The sequence below is a fragment of the Notamacropus eugenii genome, chromosome 2 (genome assembly GCF_028372415.1).
Source record: "Notamacropus eugenii isolate mMacEug1 chromosome 2, mMacEug1.pri_v2, whole genome shotgun sequence".
Classification (NCBI taxonomy): Eukaryota; Metazoa; Chordata; class Mammalia; order Diprotodontia; family Macropodidae; genus Notamacropus; species Notamacropus eugenii.
Genome location: NC_092873.1, coordinates 247,741,643 through 247,761,061, shown reverse-complemented (window position 1 = coordinate 247,761,061; position 19,419 = coordinate 247,741,643). Strand labels below are relative to the sequence as shown.

The following is a 19,419-nucleotide window of genomic DNA, read 5'->3' as shown; positions in this document are numbered from 1 at the left end:
TCCTCCAAGATAATGAATTCGTAAAGCCCGCTAATAAGGACCAGAAAGTGGATAGCACGACTTCCGACATTTTGTATACGAACTTCTCAGCCCAGGAGGCAGAAAAATAGGCCAAAGACAGTTACAACTGACAACTCACAAGGCTATGACCAATACTGGGAAATTGATTCAGAAATGTAACCATCACCACAGACTAAGACTTATTCCATATGAGTAAGAATTCAAAAGATGAGTACTGTTGACAGATTTTACCAATAAGTTACAAATAAAATTGCATATTGAGGAAAGAAATATAAAATGAGTACATCTGCAGGAAGGAGGGACAGACCACAGCTAGTGTTAAGAGGACAAATCTGAACTCAGGTCCCTGACTCCAGGACCAGTGCTCCATTCACTGCACCACCTAGCAGCCCTTCACAACATCATAATCTTTATAATGTCCACAGATTTTTACTTTACACTTTAAGACAGAAAAAGAAATAAAGGATTACAGATATGGCAAATTCTATCAAGTCACTAATGACCTACATATATGCAAAAGACATGATATAATGAGCCATAAGATAATCCTATAATCTGTAAATTACTACAATTTGTATTTTAATGTGATATCCCTAAATTTCCTCTGGAGTCACAGTAATACTATAAAGCAACTTGGTGCTTAATAAAAAAAAGTAAATACTTTTAAAATTTGTGTGAAGAGGAAATGTTCTTGGGGAAACTATTCTGTAAAATATTAACTTAAATAAAAATAACCAAAATATTTTCATTAAGAAATATAGAAAGGTTATCAATGGAACAAGTTAGATCTATAACATATAGAAGCAAACAAACTTGGCAACTTAGTCTTTGATAAGACCCAAACCCCCAATTACTAAGTAAGAACTTATTATGTGACAAAAATTGCTGGGGAAACTAGAAAGCAATCTGACTGAAATTAGATTTAGACCAACACCTCACACTACATGCAACATAAACCTTAAATGGAAACACAACTTAGATATAAAATATAATGCCATAAACAAATTAGAGGAACAAGAAATTTCCGTTGAATTCTATGGTTAGAAAAAGAATTCATGACTCAAGAAGGCATAAAGAGGAGTTTAGAAGATAAAAAAGACAATTTTGATTACATGAAATTAAAAATAGTTTATACAAACAAAATCAATGCAGCCAAAGTTAGGAGGGAAATATTTAACAGGAGGAAAAATCTTTGCAGTAAGTTTTTCCAATAAAGGTGTCATTTTCAAAATACTTATAAGGAACAGAACTGACTCAAATGTATAAGAATAAAAGCCATTCTCAACAGACAAACCATCAAAGAATATGAACAGTCAATCTCCAAAGGGAAAAAAACCAAACTATCAACGACCATATGAAAATGTTCTAATCACTAACAATTAAAGAAATCTAAATTAAAGCAATTCCAGATTAGCAATTAATTAATTCCAGATTAGCAAAGATAACAAACAAGAGAAAATGAGAAATGTTGGAGGGGCTGTAGGAAAACAGACACATTAATGCGCTTCTGATGGAACTGTGGACTAGCAGAGTCATTTTGAAGATCCACCTGGAACTATGCCCCTCAAAAGTTACTAGAGATCAATTATGCATATCGTTTAATCTAACTACATACCCATCTACATCAGCTCTACTCCAAAAGAGATAAAGTAAATATGAAAAAGACCCATGTGGTCAAAAATATTTATAGTCCCTTTTGTAGTAGCAAAAAACTGAAACTAATGGGAGGTCCATCAATTGGGGAATGGCTGAACCAATAATAATAAATGAATGTAATAGAACATTTCATGTTTTATAAGAAATGATGGAAGAGACACTTCAGAGAAACCAGGGAAGACTTATATGAAATGATGCAGATTGAAGTAAGCAGAACCAGAAGAAAAAATTAACAACATTGTACAGACAAACAATTTTGAAAGACTTAAGAACTTTGGATCAATAAAATTCCCAACAATGATTTAAGAAGATTAATGATCAAAAGCCATCTTCCACCTCTTGACAGAGAAGTGATCAAATCAAGATACAGAATGAGACACACATTTTTGGAAATGGTCCCTGTGGGAATTTGTTTTCCTTGACTATGTATACTTATTACAAGAATCTTTTCTTCCCCTGTTCTGGGGTGGTGAGGAAAGGGGTGAGAGGGAAAGGAAATACTTTGTTGAAAAAAATTATTTAAAAACCCCATTATATGAAATTTTATATTTAAGAGAAAATAATTCCCATTCCCAGCCTACAACCAATACTTGCAAGGAAAAAAACTGATGCTGTTTCTAATTTTACTTCCTTAAATCTGTGGCATCAAACTCAAGTAGCCACATATAGACTTAGAAAGTCACAAATTTAACATTATCTATACTGTAGTGTATTTTTGTTTATTTTATTAAACATTTCCCAGCAACATTTTAAACTGGCTCAGGTTGCACCAAGTAGTTTTGTAACCACAGTGATTTTGACACCTTTGCTTATTTCTTATGATTAGTATCCTCTGTTCCATGGCTAAATTCTGTTTAGCCTATAAGGCAAGCACAAATTTTAAGTTTTATAAGCATTTTCCACAGACAGAATGAAGCCTTTCTGGAAAGAAAACAAATTTATGATCTTTAGTGCAAAGGCCTAAAAAGTGCATCATTCAGCCTAACTTTGTCAAAACTATTTTTCACACTTCTTTAATTAGCCATTATATAGAATCAGTTTTCTTTGAAAAAATTTTTAAAATAATTATAGGATCTTAGACTTAATAAAGTTCAGCTTCATTTTAAAGATGAAAAGACTGGGGCCCAGGGACATTAGGTGAATTGCCCAAGTCTACAGACTAGGGCAGAGCTAGGACTAGAACCCAGGTCTTCTGAGTCCCAATCATATTCTCTTTCCAATACACAATACCTATTATATGAGTACATATTTCTTGGTCTTCATTTCAAAATTATATAATAATGGAGGTGAAGTCATGATGGTATAGTAAGGCCTGAGCTCTGCCCCAAATACCTTCAAGAAATGACTGAAGATTCTAGAGCAGTAGAACCCACAAAAAGACAGCTTGAAACAAATTTCTGGCCCAAGAAAACTTGGAAGGTCTACGGGAAAAATCTGTTCACCAGGGTCAGAGGGGAGTGCAGTCCAGCAAAGGCTGCTCCAGCACAGACTACAAACTGGAGCAGGCCTCAGAGTGACTGAATCATTGGCAGTTTCTAGCCCTCTCAACTAACAGATGCAAAGACAACTAAGAAGGACAGCAGGAGGGGTCTGTCCCACCTTGGCAAGAGTGGAACATAGTCCAGCGCAGGTCACTCCAGCACAGCACCAGCCCCTGCAAACCAGGAACAGGCTTTGGGAGTGACTGAATTGGCAGAGGCAGCAGCACTGGATGCTTCTGGAGCTCTCAGCCCACAGACAGTAAAGGGGTTGAAGTAGTCAGAAGGAAATTACAGGGGTCTCTTTGCTAGCACTGAAGCAGGACTCTGCTGCTTTGGCTATACTCAGATGCAGGTCGCAGTCCCAGGGTGAGCAGGAGGACTAACATAGCAGACCTCATGGGCACAGTGGAGGGGGTCCCCTCCTCACAGTCCCAGGGCAGAAAGGAGTACTTGTGGTCACTCACAGACCAGAGCACAGGTCAGGAGAGAAGTAAACACCTCTCCTCAGATCATACTGTCTAGGAAAAACTGAAAAATTACAAGTCCCTAGAAATATCTCTGAAAATAGTTGCATAAAACACTTGAAGCCTGGGACAGTACACACACCACACTGGAAACAGAGCCCTACTTTAACAAAGAGTTAAAAGTCAAGTAACAGACCAGGAAAATAAGCAAACAACAGAAAAAAATTGACTAGAAAGTTATTATGTTAACAAGGAAGATGAAAACACCTCTTAGAAGAAGACCACAAAGCAAACTCCAACATTCAAAGCCTCCAAGAAAAATATGAACTGGTCTCAGGTAATGGAAGAGCTCAAAAAGGATTCTGAAAATCAAGTAAGAGAGAAAAAGTAAGGGAAAATTGGGAAATGAGAGTGATGCAAGAAAATCATGAAAAATGAGTCAACAATTTGGCAAAAGAGACACAAAAAAATACTGAAGAAAATAACACCTTTAAAAACAGACTAAGTCAAAAGGTAAAAAAGGTCCAAAAAGTCAATGAGGAAAAGAATGCCTTAAAAAGCAGAACTGGCTGAATGGAAAAGGAAGTTCAAAAGCTAACTAAAGAAAGTAATTCCTTAAAAATTAGAATGGAGCAAATGGAAGCTTATGTTTCTTGAGAATCAAGAAACAATAAAATAAAACCAAAAGAATGAAAAGATCAAAGACAATGTGAAATATCTCACTGGAAAAACAACTGACCTGGAAAACAGATCCACAAGAAATTATTTAAAAATGATTGGACTATCTGAAAGTCATGATAAAAAAAAAAGAGCCTATACATCATCTTTCAAGAAATTACCAAGGAAAATTACCCTGATATTATAGATTCTGAGAATAAAATAGAAATTGAAAGAATCTATCGATCACCTCCTGAAAGAGATCTAAAAAGAGAAAGTCCTAGGAATACTGCAGCCAAATACCAGAGTTCCCAGGAGAAAGAATTCAAGTATCGTGGAACCACTTTCAGGATAACACAAGATTTTGCAGCTTCTACATTAAAGGACTGGAGCGCTTGGAATATATTCCAGAGGTCAAAAGAACTAGGATTACAATCAAGAATCACCTACCCAGCAAAACTGAGAATAATCCTTCAGAGGAAAATAATGGACATTCAATGAGATACAGGACTTTCAAGCACTCTTGATGAAAAGAAAAGAGCTGAACAGAAAATCTGACTTTCAAATACAAGACTCAAGAGAAGCACAAAAAGGTAAACAGAAAAGGGAAATCATAAGGGACTTAATAAAGTTAAACTATTTACATTCCTTCATGGAAAGATGATATTTGTAACTCATAAGATCTTTCTCATTATTAAGGCAGTTAGGAGTGTGTGTGTGTGTGTGTGTGTGTGTGTGTGTGTGTGCATGTGTGTAGACAGAGGGCACAGGTGTGACTTGAATATATGTCTGCTTTCCTTTAAAACAAGACTATCAGGGATATGTTTTGCATGACTGCATATGAATAACTTATACCAAACTGCTTGCCTTCTCTCAATGGGGGGAGGATGTGGGAAGGCAAAAAGGGAGAGAATTTGGAACTCAGTTTTAAAAATGAATATTAAAAAGTATTTTTGCATGTAGCTGGGGTAAAATAAAATATTAAAATGTTAAAAAGAACATAAAAAATATATATACTAACTTTTCCCCTTTCCCCAACCTGAAATTGGTGTTAGGACTCTTCCTTTACTAATGCAGATTTTTAGCTACTCTGGAACTTAGAAATAAATTGTTCTGCAGAGTCACACTGTTAAGATGTGTCAGACATGAGGCTTGCCAGGTTTTGCTGATTCCAACCACTATTCAGCGTACTGTAATGCCCCATACTAAAAAATAACTTAAATTTATATGTGGTTTCAAGATTTACAGAGATCTTATGTACATTCATCCATTTGATCCCTGTGACAGCCTTGTGCCTAGGTAAAAAAGAAGCGTTAACCCCATTTTACAGATAAGAAAACAGGATTAGGGACAAGACTACAGCTAATAAGTGTCAGACCTGGGATATAAACCCAGCTCTCTAAGTCCAAATTTATATTCACTAACTTTTTCATATATTTCTCTTTATACCAAAAAACAAACAAAAAAACCAACTCTTGAGTTTAGTCTGTGGGTTTCAACAGAAAAAAAAAATCCCCAATTTCTTGCTTTTAATATCAAGTTCTCCACATGTATTTTTTTATGCTAAATTAAGAATATAATTGTACTGATAGATCCCAAAAATATTTTTAGCAAAAGATGAAATTACACAGACTATTATTATATTGGACAACTATATGTCATACAGAATTAAATGGTCTTACTTTAAAATCACTGGGAAATTCTAATTTAGGGAGTGCTTTTTCCAAACTGTTGTCCTTCCTTGTAAATCACAAGCAATGCTAAAGATATATTCCTTAAGATTTTTAATGTTTATCAGAATAACTTTGATTAGAAGATGATAAAAGTCATAGCTATTTTGGTACCTTCCTGAAGACAATATGGAATAAGTCCACTTGTATGTTTTACTACACTATACTATAGGGCAAAAAAGAAAAAACCTTTCTTATCACAAGGAAAGGAGAAAATAATTTTAAAAAAATTTGCAAAGTATGCCCATTTCCTATTATCAATTTCTCTATTATCTAAAGTCAAAGCAAGGAAAACTTTAGATCAGAGGTACTCAGTAATTCTGGAGCTACATATACAATTACTACTCATTGTGAATGACTAGTGACTATATCCTTTAGATTTTAACACAATCTAATAAAGAAATTAAGAGTTTTTGAAGAACTACATGTTAAAAGTGAAAGAGACAAGTCGGACTACCACTAGAGAAGATGGAATTATTAGGCCTTAGCATAAAGACTCATTTTCAATGAAAACTAGCTACATTGTGGTTAAGAATTAGCCTCAGTATCAAGAAGACCTGACTTTAAGTCCTGTCTCTAACACAAGAAGATTGTGTGAGTCTAGTAAGTCATTTAACTTTTCAATGCTACCAGCAAATCTAAAAGGCAGTAAGTTGCAGTGCCAACTTCCATTAGTAAAGAGATTTCTTTTATCTTAACATTTTCTATACCAATGAAGACACAGGTCTGAGCCTATTAATTTGTTAATCCTATTAATTTTTTAAGACCTAAGACAATGTTTCAATCCCTGTCATCAGGTTGGGTTGATCAAATCTACTTAAATATGAGGGAAATGTAGACTCTTATTTTAGTTGTAATTCACTACTAACTGAAGCCAGAGTTAGCACCAATGGCATATAGGTGTTTAAACCATCACCCTAGACAAGACAAAGCTCTCAAATGAGTGAAGTCTCAGGTTGATTCCTTTAAATAATAAGTAAAGAGCCAATAGCTAATAAAGGATCAGAAAAAGATATCTGTTCATTTCAGGATGCAGATTTATGACAAGGGCTCTCACATTATTTATGTACAATGTTGTTTCTAGAAATTAGCAGGCCAACCAACAGAAATTTTAAGGTTTGAAGTATCACTTAATTTCTAACCAGTTTGCATGAAAAATCAGTTATTTAAGAAAAAGTTATAACTTTTAAATAATCAACAAATAAAGACAATTATTAACACTTTAAATGTTTTAAAGGGATTTTTTTTCTGGGTGAGGAAATTCCTGTATCTAAATATAAATTGAGAGAAAAGTTAACAATTGCTGCCCTTGCCAAAGGATAATCATCTATAAGTAGGTTGTTTAGACTTATAGACAATTTGGCTATAAGTCAAATATTTTTATAAGCCTGCTAGATCAATTTTGTTCTTTGCAAAATTTGTTAATTATGTATTGCGCTTCAAACTTACACTTCCAACTCTGCTCAGCCTGCAGTACTTAATGGGCTACCAACATTAAGCTAATTTTTATAAAAAATGAAGGTCAGGTTTCAATCTCTGTCATCACTCTGAAGAGAATAAAACTACTTAAAAATAACTAAAGATCATTCCTATCCCAGAATAATTTTGGCTTGGCTTCTTTCAATTTTTAAAAAAATAATGGACTTCAAAATAATGAGTTACCAATAATAAAGGTGGGCCCCTATAGTGGAAAGAAACTGTCAGGATGTGATCTTGGGCAACTCATGTAGTACTCTAAGGCTTAATTTTCTCCAGGCCAATTTTGAGAAGCAACACAAAAACAAGCAAAAAAGAACAGGCCAAATGGAATATTTTGCTGGAGGTAATGGCTATTATTTCTTCTGGTGATATAGTCTCACTTCTCTTCTCTTCCTTTGTGGTATGTGAAAGATCTAGCAGAACTAAAGGAAAAGGGCATAGGTAAATGAAAAATAATCATGCTAATGTTAAAAAAAACCCCACAAAGCAGGGCATTACTTATGCTGGTATCACCTATGTCCTATGAAGCTCATAGGTGATCTTTTATAGAAAAATAATATATAATGATCAATAAAATTTATTATGCTAACCCAAATAAAATAACTAAGAAGTACCTCAGGCAATGCCTCATTTATCCTGAGTTTTCATGCAATGAGGAGCTAAAAACAAAAAAAGGCTTTTATGTTTGTCTTAAAAAAATTTTAGGTCTTTGGTACAGAAATCTTATTAAATTTAGAAAATTCTTTACTACAGCAAGAAACGCATTTTCCTATTTTAATCAGAGAATGTGGAACATGACTCAGGCATCATGATTAACATATTTGGAACCTTACTTTTTATGTGCTATTTCCCTCATGCCCTGCTATGGCTTTCTAAGTTGTGCTCATTTTTTGCCTATGTCTTTCACAGGCCTTTGGGATATCAACTTTACCTTCTTGCTAAAATGTCATTGCTTTACTCTCTTTTCATTTGCAATTTCTAAACCGGTTGGAAGTAAGGTACCTAAGTTTAGCAGAATAAACAGCTGGACTGCTGACTTAGTGGAAGAGGATAGAGGGAGGTGTGCTTGCTTCCATGCTCTGCTTTTTAAGTAAAGTAAGTGAGGACTACAGAACTTTGTGATGACCCCAGAGAGACAGGTTTTTGCTTACTTCTGATTGTTGACTTCAGTAGTTGCAGGGTGAGCTATTTCTGTAATTCTTAAAAAATATAAACCTTATAAAAGGTTTATATAAAATTAAATTCTTAATGAAATTTTATTATTTTGTTCAGTTTTAGCATGGTAATCACACAACTGTTTTACTTCATTTTGACAATCTGACAATCTTTCCTCTGCCATCAGCTTATGTGTTCTCAGAAAATTCACTTAACCTATGTGTTTCAGTTTTCTCAACTGTAAAATGAAGGGGTTGTATTAGATCTAACATCCCCTCAAAATTTTAAATTATATGTTTACATGAATTTAGAACTTTGGAAGCCTTTTTTTTTTTAACATATATGCAACATTTAAAAGAGTAAAATAATCTTATTCAGAGTACTATGTAGTAAAAGACAATTCCATCTTCAGCCCCTTTCTAAAAGAACTGTTAGTGACATTTCTAGAGGATGGTGAAATGGCATCTTTTAAAAAAAAGTCTTTCCTCCCTTTCCTCAGCAGACTGAGTCAGTCATTCAGAATGATTTTATTAATTTAAAGATCCTTCAGTTATATTAATGATGGGCTAGTTCCCTTGATTAAGGCAGGAAGCTGAGGCCAAGGTTGATCCCTGCAGGGTATTTACCTTTGTAGTTTCTGAGGCTAGACTCTACCCCTTCCAACTACATGGTAACTCCTCAAATTATGGAGACCTATTCTATGAATTGCACTGTAAATCAGTTGTTTAGAACTTGGAACAAATGCTTCTGGAAAAAGCAAAATCACGAATGACGAAAGACACTTCATTTCCCAGCCAGCAAGGCCCACAAATCTGGTGCATGTACAGAAAGTACTACAGGAACCAATCACTATACCTAACAGTGTTTCCATGGAAAAATACATTCATAGTTCTGTATTAGGTTGACAATAATGTAGCTCCATTAGGAAACAGTAATCTCCTCTTATTTCCCTCCAACTGAATTTTAGTAGTCACATGGGCAGGTCCCTCAGTCTGGGGTAAAGGCTAGAATAATTTTGGAACAGGGGATTAGAGTGGGGAAAGGGCAGAGTTTTTCCTTATTCTTTGTGTCTAGTAAATAGTAATAATAGCATGTTTTTCTATAATGCTTTAAGGTTTGCTAAATGCTTTCATTGAAACAGCCTGGTGACAGTAATCTTCAGGAGCTAAAATGATTGTTGAAGGTCAACAATGGAATCTGAGGCACAGATTCAAACCTAAGTTTCTCCTGATTCCAAGTCCAATATTGCCTCTACTTCAAGGTAGGCACTTAGTATTTGTTCAGTCTTTTAGCAGAGACACTCATGATGGTGGTGGTGAGTTGAGGATACAGGAGTTTGGCACAGGTAATAAAAGACCGTAAAGTCAAAGATTTCCTGACAAGAGGGTATTTTTCAGTTGGAGCTAGTTATCTTGTTACCTTCTTTTTTCTTTTGAGACCCCAGGGATTAGACTTCCCACTACTATTCCCACTTCTTCATTATGACCAGTGTGCATGTGTTTCTCTGATACACTGAAGAGAATGAACTTTGTGCAACCTCCCCTGCTCTCTTCAGGGTACAGAAACCTTTTAAGTTTCCCCCCACCCCCAAGGGCTTTTCTCATTTCAGAGTCTTTCCCATACAACACAATTTTCCTTATCAGCTTTCTCAAGAAGAAAGATACACACACTTAAGTGTTAATGACGTCTATGCAAAAATGAAAAAACAAGATTTGGTATCTATGAAATTTCACCATAGGCGTTCCAGATGGAGTTGCTGTGCCTAAGACAGAGGACGGGTTTAGTGCAAACAACTTCACCATGATGGAAATTATGGCTGCTTGGGATGGGGATGAGAGTGCATCCTCCCTTCAAATCCTTGGCAGTATCAAGTTCTGTGACACTGAGTGATACAGGCAAAAAGGAAACTGCTGCAGGAGGGAGCAAAGTTCTTAAAGCCATCTAGTCAAGCTGGTTATTTAGGTAAGACACTCAAGTTAAGTCAAGAACTATTTGAAAAAAGACTAATTTTACAGTGAGTTTTTCTTTCCACGTACTTTCTGAACCAAAACTGGTAAAGAGGAAATAATGTTGCATATGGAAATTAGAAGACCACGGTGGAAATCCTGGTTTTCCTACTTCTATGACTTTGAGCAAGCCATCTTACCTTTTTTGAGGTATGAGTTTTCAAAACTCTAAGAGGGTAAAATTGGATGACCTCTAAGATTCTTTCTAATTCTCAATCTTAAAATACTATTGAACTTCCTTTTTTCCTCTTCTCCACTGTCCAAGGGCTAGCTTTTGCTCAGATAATGCAAACTTATCAATGGAAGACATGATTAGAAAGGGAAATCTGATTAAAGAAGTCACAATGCATTTCAAAAACAAATATTTAACTTTAGCATTAACTTGGTATTTGGATTATTTTGTACTATTATTTCCCCTTACTAATGTGAAAAGGAGTACTGTTGTGAGGGTCAAATGAAATATGTATAAATATGTACACGTGTGTAAGCCATCAAGCCCCAGGCAACTATTATTGGACATACTTGCAAAATAAACATTAAAGATTAACAGAGTGGAATAACACTTTTCCTGAAATTTCAACTACTATAACATTTGAGGACAGAATGCTATTGTTCACAAATACCCAAACACCTCTTCAAGTAAATTATATGTACTTTTTCCTAATAAAGCTTTTTCCTTATATGCTAGAAAAGTGCTGGAAAGTCAGAAATCACAAATCTGGAGGAATATTTAATTATATACCTTTGGAAACCATAAAGGTTCTAAATTTCTGAAGAAATGTTAGTACTCTAAGATATAAAAAAATGTTCTCTTATATAAACATTGCTAATGTGTCCCAAGTCAGACACATAACATGCCTGAGGCAACTCCCAAAGACTAAGCTGAAGAACAAACCTGAATACAGAACAGGGAATTTCCTCAAAGCAAGGTACCTATGCCAAAGAAATCATAGGTCTAGAAAGGTTTATGTATACACCCACACCCACAATAATCATATCTCTCCTACCATCAATTGGCTCCAATATGAATTTAAGTGAAACGATGTTACTGGATACTACTACTCTGACAGGGACAACTTAACAAGTGGAAGATATCTTTTTGTATATGAGGGAGGGGTTCTGTGGGTAGCTGTGATTATTCCTGAAAAAAATTGCTGGGTTTGAAAGACATTAGGCAGGGGGAAAGGAAGGCTGGGCACAATAAGCAGTGAAGAGTGCCAGGTGCCACAGTAAAGCTGCGAATTAGCTGAGTATTCCTATGCTCCTTTACTTTACCACAGTTATAAATCTGTAAAGACATTTTTATTCCCTAGCTAGGAAGAGAAAAAAATAATAGTACAATACACATACTATTCCTAAGTTATCAAAAAGTTAAGCTCACTAAACCAATTCTGTGGAAAACTAGAATATTCTATTTTCTTCTCTCATCAAACACAACTGCATTTTAGATGTATAATCTGCTCACTCCTCTAAATTCTTGGGTATTTCTCATTTGACAGCTCCAGCTCTGGAGTCATATTGCTCAGGAGGCCAAAGCTTGTGTTAGACAATTTATAGTTTTTCCTGTATTGTCTTCTCCCTTCCTTCACTTGCTCTATTTTTATTCACTTAATTTTCTTCAAAAAACAGTGTGGTACAGAAGAATGAGGACAGGATATAGGGTTAGAAAACTCTAGGTTTGAGTTCTAGCTCTGCTGCTTACTACTCTTGTGATCTTGGGCAAGATAAAGGGACTGAACTAGATGATCTCAAAAATCCTTCTCAAACCTGCTAGTCTATGATTTTCCTTAGTTTCTGAATTTTTCATTACCCATCTTTGGATTCTTCTCACACATTGTAAGACAAGTTAACAGGCACTTAAACTCCTATCACTTTTCATAAATAGCCTTTTGCAGGTTCTTCCTTTATACTCAAACACATGTAAATTCCTGGATTTTGGAAAATTTTTAGGCCTACTTTCCAGAAAGCAGAATTATCCGGTGAGGGCACTACACTGGTTCAAAATTATTGATCAAGGCATTAGTGGAAACAAATAGCACATTAACAACAAAGTTAAAAGCTAAATGAAACTGCTCACATTTTTGAAATGCAAGCCAAATCTAAACCCTAGCTACTAATCATTGTTGTTCAGTCATTTTTCAGTTTTTTGGACTCTTGGTGACCCCATTTGGAATTTCTTGGAAAATATGCTCAAGTGGTTTGTCATTTTCTTATTTTACACCTGAGGAAGCTGAGGCAAAGTAGACTTGTCCAGGGTCACATAAGCTACTAAGTGTCCGAGGTCAGATTTGAATGCAGGAAGATTTGTCTCCCTAATTCTAGGCCTGGCACACTGTGCTACCTAGTTGTCCATCTACTAATGGTATCCAAGCTTAATTACTAGTCCCTGGAGAATTTAAAGTGTCCTTCCCCTCCCCCTCTACCAAACCAACATCTGTCTGTAATTACTCCAATTGGCTTCATGATTCCAAAGAACCTGTATTTTCTAAGCCTCAGTAGAAGTCTGATCCCTCTTGGTGATACACAATCACCAGCACAGACAATAGGCTTGGTACAGAAGAATGATACTTCAAATGAAACTTCAAATACTTCTTTAACTTGCCTAAATGATAATTTCATCCTTCAAAAGGTGAAGGAAATTAACAAAGGGAAAATCCATTCTGGATCAGATTCTTCTTAAAAGAGATATTGCTGCTCAGGTAGAAATGAAGGGTAACCTTGGGGGAAAAGTAATTAATACTTCACAGAATTTGTAATGAAAAAAGGAAATCTGGGTATAATTTCAAAGGCACTTTGGATTTTGGAAAGCATATTTTTAAGATATTAAAGCCTTAAACTGCACTAAGACTTTTTGGACAGCCTATAATTGAAAGTATTCAGGGGAAAGCCAGGTATGTTCCCTAAAATGTTTCAGGGGAGATCAACTCAGGAGAGATTAGGAATGAGGAAAAATGACATTTTGAAGACACAAAGGGAAATGATTTCCATGAGAAGTAAAAACAGGATTTATCTGAAAGAACTGAAGTAGATGCATAGGGAACTCTCTACTCCACATATTTTTAAAAGATAGAAGGCCTTATGAAAAAGCATCAAGAATACTAAACCTAAGAATGAATTAAGTATTTGTTAAGTAATCTATGTGAACAGAAGGAGCTGAGGGTGGTTTAGGAAACTAAACACACAAAAGGGTTTGTGAGACAAAGGAGAATCAAAGAAGGAATAAAGACCCTTGCTTGGAGCCGATGGGATGAGATAAATGAAAAAACAAAAACAAAAACATGGAGCTACTTAATTCTTAATTTGTTTTCTTGTCAAAGAATGATTTTTTACAATGGAAATGAAAAAAACACCTAACATCCCTGAGATAAATAAGGAGACAACACCTAAGTGTCCCTGATGAATTTAAATCACCTGCCCCAGATAAACTAAACTTTCAATTCCTGGAAAAAAAATAGCAGATGTAAATTCTGAGCTACTCTGTTAATCAGAAAAAATTGTGAACATTTTCTGCAAAAACAAAACCAATGAAGCTAAAATTAGAAAAAAAGCTGGGATATGTGGTAACTCTATACAGTATTTCTTGATAAAGGTCTCACTTTAAAAATACCTAAGAAATGGATTCAAATTTATAACAGCCATTTCCCAAATGATAAATGCTCAAAGGATGGACAACTTTCAGAAAATGAAATCCATGCTATCAATAACCATATGAAAAATGGTCTTGCTAATAACAAGAGAAATAGTAGGCAAAATAACTGGGGGCTACCTCCTAACCCTCAGATTGGTAAAACTGACAAAAAAGGAAACTAACAAATGTTGGAAAATCTAGGGGAAAACAGGGACAATAACGTATTGTGGGCAGAGTTGTGAACTAGTCCAGAAAGCAATTTGGAACTATGTCCAAAATGTTATAAAATGAGTCTCCTCTTATACAACAATAATACTACAAAGTCTATACCTGAAAGTGGTCAAAGAAAGAGGGAAAGAAGCTATATGTATATTTATAGCAGCTTTTTTATCTTTTGTAGCAGCAAAGAATTGAAAACTGAATATTAACTGAGAATAGCTGAATAAGCTATGCCACATGAATGTGAAAGGAATATTACTGTGGAATATATGAGGAATAATATATTATTATTTAGAAATGACAAAAGGGATGGTTTCAGAGAAACCTCTGAACACCTGTAAAAACTGATGTAATGCGAAATGAGTAGTAGTAGTACAATTTTTATAATAACAACAATACTGTAAAGACAAAAACTTTGAAAGACTTTTGTAACTCTGACCAATTCAATGAGAAACTATGACTTTGGAGGATGCATGATGAAATGGTACCCATTTTATGGGTGGGTGATAGACTCAAAAATATAAATTATGACATGTATTTTTTTGATATGGCCAATGCACTGTGCTATTTTTCCTGGCTATACACGCTTTTAAAAGGGATTTTCTTTTAATGGCAATTGAGAAAGGTAAGGAAAAACTGTGGGGGGAGGAGGATAGACAGAAGATTTTTGTTAAAAATTAATTAAAAAAAAAAAGAAAAATATGGAAAATAAGGCAGATACTCCAAGACTGGAAAAGGGGACATGCCTTAATTTTCAAGAACAGGGAAGAGAAAAATCTGTAAACTACAGGCCAAACAATTACCTAGACAGACTCAGAATATTAAGCTAAATCTAGTAAGATGAAATTCAATAGGGGTAAATACAGAAGACTTAAACCTGGTACAAAAATCAACTTCACAAGTATAAAATGAGAGAGTCATGAATGGATAGCAGTTGCTCTGAAAAAAGATTTAAGCATTTAGGTGTTCTGCAAAATCAGCGAGAAAATAATGTAATATGGGAGTCAAAAAAGCTAATGATCTCTTGGGATGCATTAAAGAAAGGAATAGTTTCTCGGAATGGAGAGGGAGATAATAATTAATGCAATATTCCCTTATCAGATCTCATTTGGAGTAATGTGATCAGTTCTGGGCACAGTGGTTAAACAAGGACATCAGGCTACAGAAATGTTCAGAAACCAAGAAGGATGGTAAGGGTAACTGAGTCCATGACATATCAAGAACTGAAGGAAATGAGCATGTTTATCCTGGGAAAAAAGAAATTTCAGGGAGTATAGGTTAGCAGTCTTCATGTATCTGAAGGGTAGTCACATGTAACAACGATTAGACTCATTCTGTTTAACTTTAGAGGGAAGAACCAGAAGTAATGGATGAAACTACAACCAAGGCAAATTTAAGCTTTATGTCAGGAAAAATTTTAAAATGATTACAGCATATCCATTTCTTACTACACTGAATTTTCAAAATCAGTTCCATGTATTAGCTGTCTCTATATAGATGGATTCCATCCATCCTCTAAAGTCCAGCAGCCAGAAACTCGAGGATCTTGTTTGACAGACTCCTTGATGGAACTTTAAATTCTCAAGTCCTTTACAGAATCAGACCTTTGATACATAGATATTTTTGTATGGTCAAAGGATTACAAAAATATGGATTTATCCAGTATGTCATTCTTCACTATTGCTGGCAAAATCTAGTTTCAAAAAGCCTGCTGAATTAAAATATTTTGTTCTCCAAATTTTTCCTTCTCAAAAATTACAGCAAGCCAGACTGATTAAGGGAAAAATTTGTAAAAGACTATGACACGATCAATTCAGATATGTCAATTTTATACACTATATTTTAAAAAAACTTTCTTCCCACATACATCATAAAGACAGAAGTTATTTGTATTTATATTTTTAAAAGATTGAGCTCTTTGGAAAATGTATTATACATATAATTATGCTATTGGTTTAACTGATGGCACCTATGTACCAAGATACTAGTACTTAATAGGTGCTCAATAAATTCTTGTTGAACTGCCCATATGGAATTTGATCATGAAAACTCAAAGTTTTGGCAATGAACCTCAAATACTTTATAAGAAAAACAATTTCAAAGTAATTTCTAAACTTTTAATTATATTCAGAATATAATTAAATATTTCAAGTGTATTGGTGGCTTTTTTCAGAACAGAAAATCAATGCCTGACAGTAAAATTCAAAATGACATTTTCACAATGTACTGAATACAGGTTTTTAAAATTACATATGCAGAAAAAAATGAGAGGTAGCCTGATTTAGTAGCTAGAAGGCTAGCCTTGGAGTTAAGAAGACCTGGGTTCAAGTTCTGCTTCAAATGCATACATAGCAGCTGGATAGCCATGGACAAGTTATTTAATCTCTCAAAGCCTCATGCTACTCTTTAAAACCATCAGCTACAGATAAGCTGCCTGATATATACTGGAAGAAGTTAACGATGAAATCACACATCTTGACACACAAAGCAGTACAAAAAATAGTAGTGTTTTTAAAAAGTTAACTTTTCCTTAAGTGAAATGTAGCCTCTCAAAACAAGACCAAAAAATTTCTTCCATCACCCTTTTTATACAAATGAAATATAGCAAAGTGACAATAAAACAGCCTAATCCTCGGAAAACAAAATATTCTCTTTTAAGAAAGCAACATCTTAAATATTAAAAAAGAAAAATTTCAAGAGAATTTTATGTAAAACTAATTCCATGGCTTTAAATAAATAAATTTCAAATTCTTTAGATCTTTCAACACACATCTCTTTCGGTTATATTTGTTTGCCCTACACATAAAATGAAATTAGTATGGAGATATAAGTATTCTATGTTTAACATGATGCAGCTAAAGACTACTTTGCTGTACAATAAGCTTTTATTCTACAATAATAACTGTAACAACTGTTGGCAACTGTAAAAATACAATGTACATCTATGCTAGGAACAGAAGCCAATGTTTAATGAAATGTTAAGACATTTACAAAATTAAAAAAAAAATCAACAGTTAATTCCTTCACTAATGTACATTGCAGAAAACCAAATAAGCCTGCCTTTCCAACAAGTTACAAATGAAAATGACATTCTCATTTGGAATAGAACATAATTTTCATCTGTTGCATTTTAAAATCCTTTTATTAGAGTGATGATATATCCCTACGTGTTTCCAACTACCAGCATTACAGCAACAAAGCTGATCAGAAGCATGGTTAGAGTATGTATACCAAACTCAGGAAAATAAGATTAACTTGTTTTCCCCCTTTATATGATACACACAATGGTGAATGCGAAGCTGCTAGATGTTCTAAATATTTGTCATGAATAATATTTTCTTTCCTATATGAGCAAAATGAAAAAAGTACATTTGAGAAAATATTATTCAGCCCCTTTAAAAAACAATGTGTCACAAATTCAAAATGTGCGTGCTTACTGTGTTTCCACAAATACTGCTATCTGATTAAGTATCTTCCACTTAACTTCAAACCAGTGCACTTTTAACATTTTGCCTCCAGCTTTTAGAATAAATAAAACTCAAAGGAGAAACAAGGCCTGGGACCAAAAATGGCAGACAAGTACTGGAATATTTTATTACTACTTAATGCAAGTGAATTTCACTGTCCAGAGTTTTAAATGGTAAGTAAAACTTAAGTACTTATGCATAAAAAACCCCAGTTACTAAAAACTGAACTTTTAATGCCATTAAAAAATCATGTTTTCTTAAGGACAAGTCCAACAGTTTCGTGGATGCTGAGACCCTGAACCTCACGCAAATATATCACAGATTTCCTTTCCCTAAAAAAACATCTAAAAACAATACACATTATTAATGGGATGAAGTCCCCTGAAAGTAAAGGACAAAATTCTATTCTCACCTCTATTCCAGATAAAGAAAAAAAATACAAGTAGATATGTGTGTGTGTGTGTGTAACATATATATACACACATATACACATATACGGGGAAAAAGGGAGAGAGAGCATGAGAGAGTGAGAGCAAAAGAGAGAGAGAGAGAGAGAGAGAGAGAGAGAGAGAGAGAGAGAGAGAGAGAGAGAGAGAGAGAGAATATGTGTCTCAATGAAAAAGATTTTTCATTTTTGGCTAGGAATCTCTCTCTACAGCTCCAGATCCCTCCATGTCAGCAAAATCTACACTAACTTAAATGAATATATCTTACACTCCTCCACACCCCATCCTTTGAGAAAAATGACAACTTCATTTGCAAAGGAATTTTATAAAGTAGCAAATGATAATTTCTTGAAGGTGGAACAGGGAGTATAATTACATAAGGAAATGGTTGAAAGTCTTACTAACTGCCACCACTGGTTATTTCAAAACAAAAGAGAAACAAACAACAAATAAAGGAAAATAGAAAAAAATACTAATGATACTTGATTTTTCTCAGAGGCTAATCTGAAAAATGATACTCAGAGGTTCTACTTTACCCGTAAGCCTTCAAAACACACAGCTCACTTTGTCTCTGGTATTCAATTTTGTTTTTTAATCCAACAATACCATAATAGTTTTTGTGCAATAATTCTGGACTTTGGAAATTCACATCAGGCAAATAACCAGTAAACAATTTAATGCTACTGCTATCTATCCAGAAGACCAAACATATTAAAAAAAAAAATTATGCAAACCTTTGCTTAAAATTTAGCTACATGGAAAGCTATGGTTTTGTGTTTGAGTTTTCTTAACTTATGCCAAACCTCCAGTGTATTTCTTTAGTGTTTCTTATTTCACCTTCCCAAAATAGTAAGAACTGCAACTATAAGCATGAGTAATTTTAAGCAATGAGCCAATCTTCTCTAATTTTCTTCCTACCAAGTCTAAGACAGTATTTATTTTATAATCTAATTTTATTCAGTTGTGTTTCTCTGTGGGTATGTATTTAAGTACATGCCCAAAGAGAAATA

The 19,419-nt window shown here is 34.4% G+C and overlaps 1 protein-coding gene across 4 annotated transcripts in view; it reads right to left on the bottom strand.

Moving 5' to 3' along the window:
• SCAF8 (SR-related CTD associated factor 8) overlaps positions 1–19,419 on the bottom strand; it is a 284,935-nt gene that overhangs the window by 152,599 nt on the left and 112,917 nt on the right. The gene's annotated exons all lie outside the window — the stretch shown is intronic.